The sequence below is a fragment of the Lithobates pipiens genome, unplaced genomic scaffold (assembly GCF_037356315.1).
Source record: "Lithobates pipiens isolate NorthernLeopardFrog02 unplaced genomic scaffold, aLitPip1_a1.2 Scaffold_19, whole genome shotgun sequence".
NCBI lineage: Eukaryota > Metazoa > Chordata > Amphibia > Anura > Ranidae > Lithobates > Lithobates pipiens.
The window spans coordinates 372,009,976-372,023,418 of record NW_027507764.1 but is presented as its reverse complement, the minus strand read 5'-3'; the positions used below and the strand labels follow the sequence as shown (position 1 = coordinate 372,023,418).

The 13,443-nt window shown below is 46.7% G+C and overlaps 1 protein-coding gene across 2 annotated transcripts in view; it reads left to right on the top strand.

The window, feature by feature from the left end:
* The first annotated feature begins 786 nt into the window (after window positions 1-786).
* The window catches only part of LOC143996964 (Y+L amino acid transporter 2-like), a 129,342-nt gene continuing 116,685 nt past the window's right edge, over window positions 787-13,443 (top strand). Inside the window, exon 1 of one of the 2 annotated variants that reach the window (XM_077492295.1) lies at window positions 787-805. The gene's annotated coding sequence lies outside the window, so the exon portion shown is untranslated. Of the gene's footprint in view, window positions 806-9,895; window positions 10,041-13,443 lie in introns of those variants that run through there. The other variant, XM_077492293.1, reaches the window with a different exon arrangement.

Genomic DNA, 13,443 nt, shown 5'->3' with positions numbered 1-13,443 from the left:
ACAGACAGTGGGATAGATGGATGGAGGGATAGATAGATAGTTAGATAGATAGATAGATAGATAGATAGATAGATAGATAGATAGATAGATAGATAGATAGAACAGGACAGATGAGAGAGGGATTTAGTGGTGAACAGGGGAAGCATTGCTCTGATCAGCACTCAGCAGTCCCCCACCCCCCTCTCCTCTCCTCTCTTGACAGGCACATTTCTCACTCTGTGAAGCAGGACACCCGTTCATTACATTTTTCAGTGCTGATGAAATCGTAGCTGTTATCTGACAAAAATGTAACAACTATTACTAGGCTCTGCTCAGTAAAGCCTATACACTCTACTTTGTCAGATCATGCAGCGGCGGCCCGTCCATAGGGGGCGCCCGGGCGAACACCCCCCCCCCCCCCCTGCTGTAGTCAGAAATATTTTTTTTTTTAAATGGCCCCTTTAAGAAAATAATAAGAAAAAAAAAAAGAAATGTCCTTTAACTAAGTGCACTGTGTCCGGTCCCTGGACACAATGCACTATGGAAAGTGCCACATCAATGCAATCACGAGATTGCAGACGTGGCGCTTTATTGGCGGGGTTTGGAGATGCCTTGTGGTGCAATTGATCGTGCCACAAAGCATCCGCAGGCCGAGTGCTTTGTTCTCTGTGTGAGAACAAAGTTACTTCCGGCGGGCTACAAAAACATGGCCGCCGTGAGGACTAATCCTGGTGTGTTCAATGGAGAGGGGGAGGCCCCCCCCCCCCCTCTCCAATTAGCACATGAAAACAAACAAGCAAGTAATGGACTGGCCATTGCTGCATTGGTAAGATTATTCCTATCATCTGACAAAGTAGAGTGTATAGGCTTTACTGAGCAGAGCCTAGTAATAGTTGTTACATTTTTATCAGATAACAGCTACGATCTCATCAGCACTGAAACAATGTAATGAACGGGTGTCCTGCTTCACAGAGTGAGAAATGTGCCTGGCAGGAGAGGAGAGGCGAGGGGGGTGGGGGACTGCTGAGTGCTGATCAGAGCAATGCTTCCCCTGTTCACCACTAAATCCCTCTCTCATCTGTCCTGTTCTATCTATCTATGTATTCCCTCCATCCATCTATCTATCCCACCATCCATCCATCCATCCATCTATCTATCCCACCATCCATCCATCTATCCATCCCTCTGTCTGTCTATCTATTCCACCATCCATCCATCCATCTATCTATCCCACTGTCTGTCTATTCCACCATCCATCCATCTATCCATCTCCCTGTCTGTCTGTCTATCCCACCATCCATCCATCTGTCTGTCTGTGTATCCCACCATCCATCCATCTATCTATCCCACCATCCATCCATCCCTCTGTCTGTCTGTCTGTCTATTCCACCATCCATCTATCCATCCCTCTGTCTGTCTGTCTATCCCACCATCCATAGATCCATCTATCCATCCCTCTGTCTGTCTGTCTATCCCACCATCCATAGATCCATCTATCCATCCCTCTGTCTGTCTGTCTATCCCACCATCCATCCATCCATCTATCCATCCCACTGTCTGTCTATCTATCCCACCATCCATCCATCCATCTATCTATCCCACTGTCTGTCTATTCCACCATCCATCCATCTATCCATCCCTCTGTCTGTCTGTCTATCCCACCATCCATCCATCCCTCTGTCTGTCTATCCCACCATCCATCCTTCCATCTATCTATCCCACTGTCTGTCTGTCTATCCCACCATCCATCCATCCATCTATCTATCCCACCATCCATCCATCTATCTATCCCACTGTCTGTCTATCCCACCATCCATAGATCCATCTATCCATCCCTCTGCCTGTCTGTCTATCCCACCATCCATCCATCCATCTATCCATCCCTCTGTCTGTCTGTCTATCCCACCATCCATCCATCCATCTGTCTATCCCACCATCCACCCACCCATCTATCCCAATGTCTGTCTATCCCACCATCCATCTATCCATCCCTCTATCTGTCTTTCCCACCATCCATCCATCTATCTATCCAACTGTCTGTCTATCCCACCATCCATCCATCCATCTATCTATCCCTCTGTCTGTCTATCTCACCATCCATCCATCCATCTATCCATCTATCTATCCCTCTGTCTGTCTATCTCACCATCCATCCATCCATCCATCTATCTATCTATCTATCTATCCCACTGTCTGTCTGTCTGTCTGTCTATCCCACCATCCATCCATCCCTCTGTCTGTCTGTCTATCCCACCATCCATCTATCCATCCCACTGTCTGTCTGTCTATCCCACCATCCATCTATCCATCCCACTGTCTGTCTGTCTATTCCACCATCCATCTATCCATCCCTCTGTCTGTCTATCCCACCATCCATCCATCCATCCATCTATCTATCCCACTGTCTGTCTATCCCACCATCCATAGATCCATCTATCCATCCCTCTGTCTGTCTATCCCACCATCTATCCATCCCTCTGTCTGTCTATCCCACCATCCATCCATCCCTCTGTCTGTCTATCCCACCATCCATCCATCTATCTATCCCACTGTCTGTCTGTCTATCCCACCATCCATCCATCTATCTATCCCACTGTCTGTCTGTCTATCCCACCATCCATCCATCTATCTATCCCACTGTCTGTCTGTCTATCCCACCATCCATTCATCCATCTATCCCTCTGTCTGTCTGTCTATCCCACCATGCATTCATCCATCTATCCGTCCCTCTGTCTGTCTGTCTATCCCACCATCCATCCATTCATCTATCTATCCCACTGTCTGTCTATCTCACCATCCATAGATCCATCTGTCTATCCCACTGTCTGTCTGTCTATCTATCTATCTATCTATCTATCTATCTATCTATCTATCTATCTATCTATCTATCTATCTATCTATCTATCTATCTATCTATCTATCTATCCCACCATTCATCCATCTATCTATCCCACTGTCTGTCTATCCCACCATCCATCCATCTATCTATCCCATGTCTGTCTGTCTGTCTATCCCACCATCCATCTATCCCGCTGTATGTGTGTCTATCCCACCATCCATCCATCCATCTATCCATCCCTCTGTCTGTCTGTCTATCCCACCATCCATCCATCCCTCTGTCTGTCTGTCTATCCTACCATCCATCCATCCCACTGTATGTGTGTCTATCCCACCATCCATCCATCCATCTATCCATCCCTCTGTCTGTCTGTCTATCCCACCATTCATCCATCTATCTATCCCACTGTCTGTCTATTCCACCATCCATCCATCTATCCCTCCCTCTCTGTCTGTCTGTCCATCCATCCATCCATCCATCTATCAGACTGTCTGTCTGTCTGTCTATCCCACCATCCATCCATCTATCCCCTGTCTGTCTGTCTATTCCACCATCCACCCATCCCTCTGTCTGTCTGTCTATCCCACCATCCATCCATCTATCTATCCCACTGTCTGTCTATCCCACCATCCATCCATCTATCTATCCCATTGTCTGTCTATCTATCCCACCATCCATCCATCCATCCATCCATCTATCCCACATCCATCCATCCATCTATCTATCCCACTGTCTGTCTGTCTATTCCACCATCCATCTATCCATCCCTCTGTCTGTCTATCCCACCATCCATAGATCCATCTATCCATCCCTCTGTCTGTCTATCCCACCATCCATCCATCTATCCATCCCTCTGTCTGTCTATCCCACCATCCATCCATCTATCCATCCCACTGTCTATCCCATCCATTCATCCATCCATCCCTCTGTCTGTCTGTCTATCCCACCATCCATCCATCCCTCTGTCTGTCTGTCTATCCCACCATCCATCCATCCCTCTGTCTGTCTGTCTATCCCACCATCCATCCATCCCTCTGTCTGTCTGTCTATCCCACCATCCATCCATCCCACTGTCTGTCTCTCTATCCCACCATCCATCTATCCCACTGTCTGTCTCTCTATCCCACCATCCATCTATCCCACTGTCTGTCTGTCTATCCCACCATTCATCTATCTATCCCACTGTCTGTCTATCCCACCATCCATCCATCCATCTGTCTATCCCACCATCCATCCATCCATCCATCCATCCATCTATCCATCCCTCTGTCTGTCTATCCCACCATCCATCCATCTATCCATCCCACTGTCTATCCCATCCATTCATCCATCCATCCCTCTGTCTGTCTGTCTATCCCACCATCCATCCATCCCTCTGTCTGTCTGTCTATCCCACCATCCATCCATCCCTCTGTCTGTCTGTCTATCCCACCATCCATCTATCCCACTGTCTGTCTCTCTATCCCACCATCCATCTATCCCACTGTCTGTCTGTCTATCCCACCATTCATCTATCTATCCCACTGTCTGTCTATCCCACCATCCATCCATCCATCTGTCTATCCCACCATCCATCCATCCATCCATCCATCTATCCCACTGTCTGTCTGTCTATCCCACCATCCATCTATCTATCCATCCCTCTGTCTGTCTATCCCACCATCCATCCATCCATCGCTCTGTCTGTCTGTCTGTCTATCTATCTATCTATCTATCTATCTATCTATCCCACTGTCTGTCTGTCTATCCCACCATCCATCCATCCATCCATCCATCCATCTATCTATCCCAGTCTCTGTCTGTCTATCCCACCATCCATCCATCCATCCATCTATCTATCCCACTGTCTGTCTGTCTATCCCACCATCCATCCATCCATCTATCTATCCCACTGTCTGTCTGTCTATCCCACCATCCATCCATCCATCTATCCATCCCACTGTCTGTCTGTCTATCCCACCATCCATCCATCCCTCTCTCAGTCTGTCTATCCCACCATCCATCCATCCATCTATCCATCCCTCTGTCTGTCTATCCCACCATCCATCCATCCCTCTCTCTGTCTGTCTATCCCACCATCCATCCATCCATCTATCTATCCCACTGTCTGTCTGTCTATCCCACCATTCATCCATCTATCTATCCCACTGTCTGTCTATTCCACCATCCATCCATCTATCTATCCCACTGTCTGTCTATCCCACCATCCATCCACCTATCTATCTATCCCACTGTCTGTCTGTCTATCCCACCATCCATCTATACATATATCTATCCCACTGTCTGTCTATCCCACCATCCATCTATACATATATCTATCCCACTGTCTGTCTATCCCACCATCCATCTATCCATATATCTATCCCACTGTCTGTCTATCCCACCATCCATCTATCCATATATCTATCCCACTGTCTGTCTATCCCACCATCCATCTATCCATATATCTATCCCACTGTCTGTCTATCCCACCATCCATCTATCCATATATCTATCCCTCTGTCTGTCTATCCCACCATCCATCCATCTATCCATCCCTCTGTCTGTCTATCCCACCATCCATCCATCTATCCAACTGTCTGTCTATCCCACCATCCATCCATCTATCCCACATCTACCCCACTGTCTGTCTGTCTATCTATCCCACCATCCATCCATCCATCCCGCTTTCTGTCTGTCTATCCCACCATCCATCCATCTATCTATCCCACTGTCTGTCTGTATATCCCACCATCCATCTATCTATCCATCCCTCTGTCTGTCTATCCCACCATCCATCCATCGCTCTGTCTATCCCACCAGCCATCTATCCCACTGTCTGTCTGTCTATTCCACCATCCATCTATCCATCCCTCTGTCTGTCTATCCCACCATCCATCCATCCATCCATCTATCCATCCCTCTGTCTGTCTGTCTATCCCTCCATCCATCCATCTATCCATCCCACCATCCATCAATCCATCTATCTATCTATCTATCCCACTGTCGGTCTATCCCACCATCCATCCATCCATCCATCCATCCATCCATACATCCCTCTCTCTCTCTGTCTGTCTGTCTATTCCACCATCCATTCATCTATCCATCCCTCTGTCTGTCTGTCTATCCCACCATTCATCCATCTATCTATCCCACTGTCTGTTTATTCCACCATCCATCCATCTATCCCACTGTCTGTCTGTCTATCCCACCATCCATCCATCCATCTTTCCCACTGCCTGTCTGTCTATCCCACCATCCATCTATCTATCCCACTGTCTGTCTATCCCACCATCCATCCATCCATCTATCTATCCATCCCTCTGTCTGTCTATCCCTCCATCCATCCATCTATCCCACATCCATCCATCCATCCATCTATCTATCTATCCCACTGTCTGTCTGTCTATCCCACCATCCATCTATCCATCTATCGTTCAGGCTCGCTACGGCTCCTCGAGTCTTCACAAAGATTCTGGACCCTCTCTTGGCAAACCTAAGAGCTCAGGGTATAGCTGTCATGGCTTATCTAGACGACTTGCTTCTCATGGAGAAAACAGTAGCGTTCCTGAACCACAGTGTTACCAGAACGCTAGAACACCTGGACCGCCTAGGTTGGATTATAAACCTAGAAAAGTCGTCCCTACAGCCTGCTACCAGGTTGGAATACCTGGGTATGTTTATCGACACCGCTCAGGGCAAGGTGTTTCTTCCAAGGCCAAAAGCCTTGGCCATCGGGGATCTGGTGCGCCTAATTCTGGGAAGGAGATCTCCCCCCATTCGGTTGTGCATGAGACTGTTAGGGAAAATGGCCGCCTCCTTCGAGGCCGTTCCATTCGCCCAGTTCCACTCAAGGCCTCTTCAAAGATGCATCCTTGCGGCTTGGAACAGGAAGCCCCAATCCTTGGATCTTCCTATACGTCTATCCCCAGGGACACGCAAGAGTCTCATCTGGTGGCTACAAACCAAGAATTTGCTGAAAGGCAAAACTTTTCTTCCTCTTCCATGGAAGGTTATTACGACAGATGCCAGCCTGACAGGCTGGGAAGCAGTGTTAGAGGAGACGTGCTCGCAGGGGAAATGGTCTGCGATCGAGAAGCTATTGCCCATAAATGTCTTGGAGATCCGGGCAGTTTATATGGCTCTCATAAAGTGGTCTTCCAGACTACGGGGTCTCCCTGTTCGGGTTCAGTCCAACAATGCCACAGCAGTGGCCTATATCAATCACCAGGGCGGTACCAGGAGTCTGGTTGCGCAAAAAGAGGTGAATCGCATATTTGTCTTGGCAGAAAAGCATGTTTCATGCCTTTCTGCAGTCTTCATTCCAGGAGTGGAAAATTGGCAGGTGGATTTTCTGAGCCACCAGCAGTTGTGCCCAGGTGAATGGGCTCTGCACCCCAACGTGTTTTGGGACATATGTCGCAGGTGGGGTACTCCAGACGTAGATCTGTTTGCGTCCAGGTTCAACAGAAAACTGGACAAATTAGTGTCAAGAACAAGAGATACACTTGCTCAGGGGTCAGATACTCTGACAGTTCCCTGGGATCAGTACAATCTGATTTATGCCTCCCCCCCCCCCCCCCCCCCCATGCCCACTTCTGTCGCGGTTCCTGGGAAGAGTTAAGAGGGACAAAATTGGTTCTCTTGGTAGCCCCGGCTTGGCCCAGGCGACCGTGGTACGCAGAGATCATGAAGTTGGCAGTAGGCAGGCCATGGATCCTCCCTCTCCGGCCAGATCTGCTCTCACCGGGTCCAATTTACCATCCTGCTTTACACAGTCTGAATTTGACGGTTTGGCTGCTGAGACCCACATTTTGAGAGACCCTGGGCTTTCGGGCCAGTCCTTTCTACTCTGGTTAATGCCAGAAAGCCGGTCTCCAGGCTTATTTACTACAAAATCTGGAGGGCATATGTTTCCTGGTGTGAACTCAGGGAATGGCATCCTAGAAAGTATGTCATTAGCAGGATCTTGGCCTTCCTCCAGTCAGGCCTAGAAATGAATTTGGCCGTAAGCACTATCAAGGTGCAGATTTTGGCCTTTCAGTGTTTTTTCAGAAGCCACTTGCATCGCATTCCCTGGTGCGGGCTTTCATCCAGGGGGCTATGCGGATAAGACCGCCAGTCAAACCTTCAGTATGCTCATGGGATCTGAATTTGGTTCTCTCGGCTTTGCAGGGGCAACCTTTTGAACCTTTGCATCTGGCTTCATTAGTTCTTTTGACCAAAAAATTGGTTTTCTTGGTAGCCATTTCCCTGGCTAGAAGAATGTCAAAACTAGCAGCTCTCTCCAGCAAAGAGCCGTATCTATTTGTTCATAAGGACCGGGTGGTAATGCGTCCCAACAGGTCCTTTCTACCTAAGGTGGTTTCGGGATTCCATTTGAATCAAGATGTAATCCTACCATCCTTTTTTCCGGACCCACAGTCTGCAGAAGAAGAATCTTTGCACACTTTGGATGTGGTTAGGGCAATCAATATCTATCTTCAAGCAACTGCTCAGATAAGGAAAACTGATTGCTTATTTATTTTGCCGGAAGGGCCAGGCGTCATCAAAATCCACTCTCTCAAGGTGGATTAGACAGATTATTTCTCCTATAGCGCCTATAGTGTTAAAGGGAAAATCCCTCCTTTTCAAGTGAAAGCGCACTCTACTAGGGCTGTAAGTGCATCTTGGGCAGTGCATCACCAGGCCTTCCTGGCTCAGATCTGTAAGACTGCAACTTGGTCATCAGTCCACACGTTCACCAGATTCTATCAGGTGGATGTCAGAGGGCAAGAGGATATCGCCTTTGGGCGCAGTGTACTGCAGGCTGCAGTTTAGGTCCTCCGGTCCCTGGCGGTCTATAATTATGATCTGTGTCTCCCGCCCCTCAATCTGAGCATTGCTTTGGGACATCCCACTATGTAATGAGCTCCTGTGTCCCGTGATGTATGATCAAGAAAATAGGATTTTTATATACAGCTTACCTGTAAAAATCCTTTTCTTGAGAGTACATCACAGGGCTCCCGCCCCTCTTGGGTTTTTTACGTGGTTTCCTATTGCTTTGCTACAAAACTGAGGTGCCTCTTATATGGGAGGGGTTATATAGGGGAGGAATTCTCCTTAATTGGGGTTAACCAGTGTCCAATCACCAGAGGTGCCTATATAACCCACTATGTAATGAGCTCCTGTGTCCCGTGATGTATTCAATAGGATTTTTATATACAGCTTACCTGTAAAATCCTTTTCTTATCTACTTATCTATCTATCTAGCCCACCATCCATCCATCCATCCATCCATCCATCTATCCCACTGTCTGTCTGTCCCACCATCCATCCATCTATCTATATCTATCTCTCCCACCCAATATCTGTCTGTCTGTTTGTCTGGCTGTCTATCCCACCCAATATCTATCTATCTATCTATCGGTCTATCTGTAGGCCCTATTGCGGGCGAGCGACAGCCCCCACTGGGGCACCGGGGAGCAGCAGGAGAGCACTTTTTTCTGAAACCGGACCGTTTACTGAAGAAGAGGATAGCTGCGGTTATGGTAGATAGCTGCCGCCATAACAACGATATCCCTCTTCAAAATTCCCGACGTATATTGGCGTGAGCCGGTCCGGGTCTGGAAGTGGTTAATATGTGTTCGGGTTTAAAGGGATGAGATGGAAACCCTACCCTAGACTGTTTACTGAACCAGAAAGAGTGACTGTTGCTGTGTACCTGGCTGCCTCTACACTGATCTGAGAATAAAAGAAGCTGTGGCAATCAGCAGCATTTCCCACGGGAATCTGTGCTACGTGAAGACGTGTTTTGTAACCATGGTGGGTCTATACCTGAACAACACCCCTACCACTTTCCAAGACTTTCCAAGAAATTATGGAGTAATTATGGTTGCCACCTTCCCGGGATTCACCCAGACAGTCCTGGTTCTGAATCATCTGCCTGTTTTTTAGACTGCCTGAAACCCGGACAGACCATTCGGGCAGGGGGGGGGGGCTCCATTAGCATACTTGCCAATGTGGAGACAGCAGCAGAGTCATGGCTTGTAACTAAATACACCGTGCTGATGTTTGTGTTGGAATCTGAAGCTCCTTTCTGTCTGCCCCCTCCCTCCAGGCTCCTGCAGGTTCTCTGTTATCGCTGATGTAACCCCCCCCCCATCAGTAGTGCGGTCTGCTGAGAGAACTGGGAGGCCGGAGCTGAGGAGCTCACTGTAGATACTGTGTGCTGGCTGCTGCTCACACTACATGCAGGGAGGAGGTGAGCTGAATGTTTTTTTTTTTTCTGAGGAGTCTCCTAGGGTGGAAAGCTGCCAAAGTTTCAGGAGGATTTATTTTTCAGGTGATGCAGTGAAGGGTTAAGGTGACAAGGAGAAGCGGAAGTGTGTGTGTGTGTGTGTGTGTGTGTGTGTCACAGCTGACAGATATCTTCCCATCAGCGCACATGTCTGTCTATACCAGTGTTTCTCAATTCCAGTCCTCATGGCCCACTAACAGGTCATGTTTTCAGGATTTCCCTCAGATGAAACAGCTGGGGTAATTACTAAGGCAGTGAAACTGATCAAATCACCTGTGCAAAATAATGGAAAGCCTGAAAACATGACCTGTTAGTGGGCCATGAGGACTGGAATTGAGAAACAATGGTCTATACAAACATCCCCCAATCCTCAGTCGAGATAATGTGAAGTCATTTATCACCATTCATGTAACCCCATTGGTGTGCGCAGCCTATTGCATTAGGGTGTGCACCCCCAAAGGTCAAACACACATGCTATTCTCTGCAGCCTCAGTTGCACAGGAAAGGGAACGCATGGGAAGTGCTCTTTGTTGAGCATCTTCCTGTTCATTCACAAACTGAAGCATAGTAAACAGTGTACCATGCTTCAGATTTGAATGAACACAATAAGTGAGTTTGTTCATTTAAAAAAAGGAAGGAACCAGTAAATGACTAGCCCCTTCCCACACTCTCCATCCTGAAACATCCCCTGCAGCAGCCAGGGGGAAAAGAGAAGAGGGAAGCCAGCAGCACTGCGGGATAGGGGGCCTAACTCGGGGGGGGGGAAAGGCCAGTCCAGAGAGGGAAAAAGTACCGCACTGAGTTATTAGGGCGGGCCCAGGCACACCCCCTGTGCATGCCTATGTGTAACCCTGTGCTTATGTGGTGAGTCTACATCTCTGATTGTCCAGACTCAGAGCTTGGATAACACTGGGTTACATGAATGGTCATAAATTGCCTTCACATCATCTGGCCATAGAGTGCTATGAGCTGGCAGTTTTCATTGCCTAGTACTGTTGTAAATATAAGTGGATGAGTACAAAAGCTTTTGTTTGATTATTTACATCACCAGGGCTGGCCCAAGACATTGTGCTGCCTGGGACCAAGAATTAAATGCTGCCCCCCCCCCAAAAAAACAAATCAAGCCCACCAAAAGGCCCCCACATCCATTATTTTATATCATGATAACTAAAAGGGACCGATCATGGAAGTCTACATGTATATAGGAGAATAAAGAGGACCTGTCATGGCTCTATACATGTATAAAGAGGACCTGTCATGGCTCTATACATGTATAAAGAGGACCTGCCATGGCTTTATACATGTATATAGGGTAGAAAGAGAAAAGGTTATGGCTCTATACATGTATAAAGGGGACCAGTCATGGCTCTATACTATAAAGAGGATCGGTCATGGCACTATACGTGTGTATATAGGGGTAGAAAGAGAACCTGTCATGACACTATACATATATAGGATTATAAAGAGGACCTGTCATGGCTCTATACATGTATAAAGTGGACCTGTTATGGCTCTATACATGTATGTAGGGTGGAAAGGGAACCTGTTATGGCTGTAGACATGTATAAAGGGGACTGGTCATGGCGGTCTACATTTATAGGAGTATAAGGAGGACCTGTCATGGCACTATGAATGTATAAAGAGGACCTGTCATGGTTCTATACATGTATATAGGAGAATAAAGAAGACCTGTCATGACTCTATACATGTATAAAGAGGACCTGTCATGGTTCTATACATGTATATAGGAGAATAAAGAAGACCTGTCATGACTCTATACATGTATAAAGAGGACCGGTCATGGCACTATACATGTATGTGTTTATAGGGGAAGAAAGAGAACCTGTCATGGCTCTATACATGTAAAGGAATATAAAGAGGACCTGTCATGGCTCTATACGTGTAAAGGAATATAAAGAGGACCTGTCATGGCTCTATACATGTATAAAGGAGTATAAAAGGACCTGTCAGGACTTTATACATGTGTATAGGAGTGTAAAAGGACATGTCATGGCTCAATACATGTATGTATGAATATAAAGAGGACCTGTCATGGCTCTATACATGTATGTAGGAGTACTAAAGGACCTGTGCATTGCTGGCGGCCGCAATGTCCACTGGCCACCTGCGATCGCTTCACGGAGAGCCAGAATGGGAATTTGTCAATGTAAACAGACAGATCCCCATTCTGACAGGGGAGGAGAGACAGATCTGCTGTTCCTAGTGATTAGGAACAGAGATCTTTCTCCTCCTCCAGTCAGTCCCATCCCCCCACAGTTAGAAACAACTCCCAGGGAACACATTTAACCCCTTGATTGCCCCCTAGTGTTAACCCCTTCCCTGGATTAGAAAAGGTGTAGGTGTGGTGCTATTCCTACTTGAGATAAAGAGTGGTGAGAAATTAATAAAAATTGACTCTTCCCAACAAGATCAGAACCTGAAATAAATTTTTTAAATGAAAAAACGTAAAAAAAAACTTTGGACAATAAATATGGGGTGTTGTGCTGTACCCTCTGCTGGTATCGGAATCAAAAGAGTGGGGGGGGGGGGGGGTATGAGTGATGGTATATTGTACCAAATGTTAATTTGTTAGACCCTCTGTGCTGGCTAAATTAGCCTTAAAACAAGTGTTAGTTTGTTACACCCTCTGTCTGCTACACAGATTAGTGTGAGTAATATGTTAAAAAATGGCTATGTGCTATATCCTGATGTGAAAAAAACAAAAACAAAAACTGTTGTGAAAAAAGCAGAAAACAAAAAACGGAAAAATGTGATCCCCTGATGTGTTACACTGTCTGGGGTGTGTAAGGATAAACTATCACGGTGGAGGATAAAGACCTTCTGTTACCCTGTGCAAACAACGAGACTGGTGTGTTTGGCCCTCTGTGCCAAACACTGTGCCAGCATATGTTCACAATGTGACTAGATTGTGTTACATAATCAAACCAAAAATGAATATGCGGACTAATTTGAACAGTGGCAATTGACAATTAATCTAAAATAACTTGTGCTCAAAAACATAAGTAAATATGGCTGCGTGTTACATCATCAAACTAAAGAAGAATATGCAAACTATTTCAAACAATGACAATTGGCAATTAATCCAAAAAATAGCTTATGCTCAAAGTTAATTAGTCCATAGAATAAAGTGACTTGTGCTCAAAAATTAATGTCCATAATTTAGTGCTGGTAATCCTTTCAAGTTTAAGTGGTGCCAGGTGATATCATCCATATGGGTAATAAGATTGCACTCACCAGATGGTTTTACCCCCCCCCCCCCCCCCCCCAGAGGTGTTGAGCATTCACAGTATAAGCCACTGTGTAGCTTACTGGAGTCTGCTGGGCAATCTGTGAATCAATTGCTGGC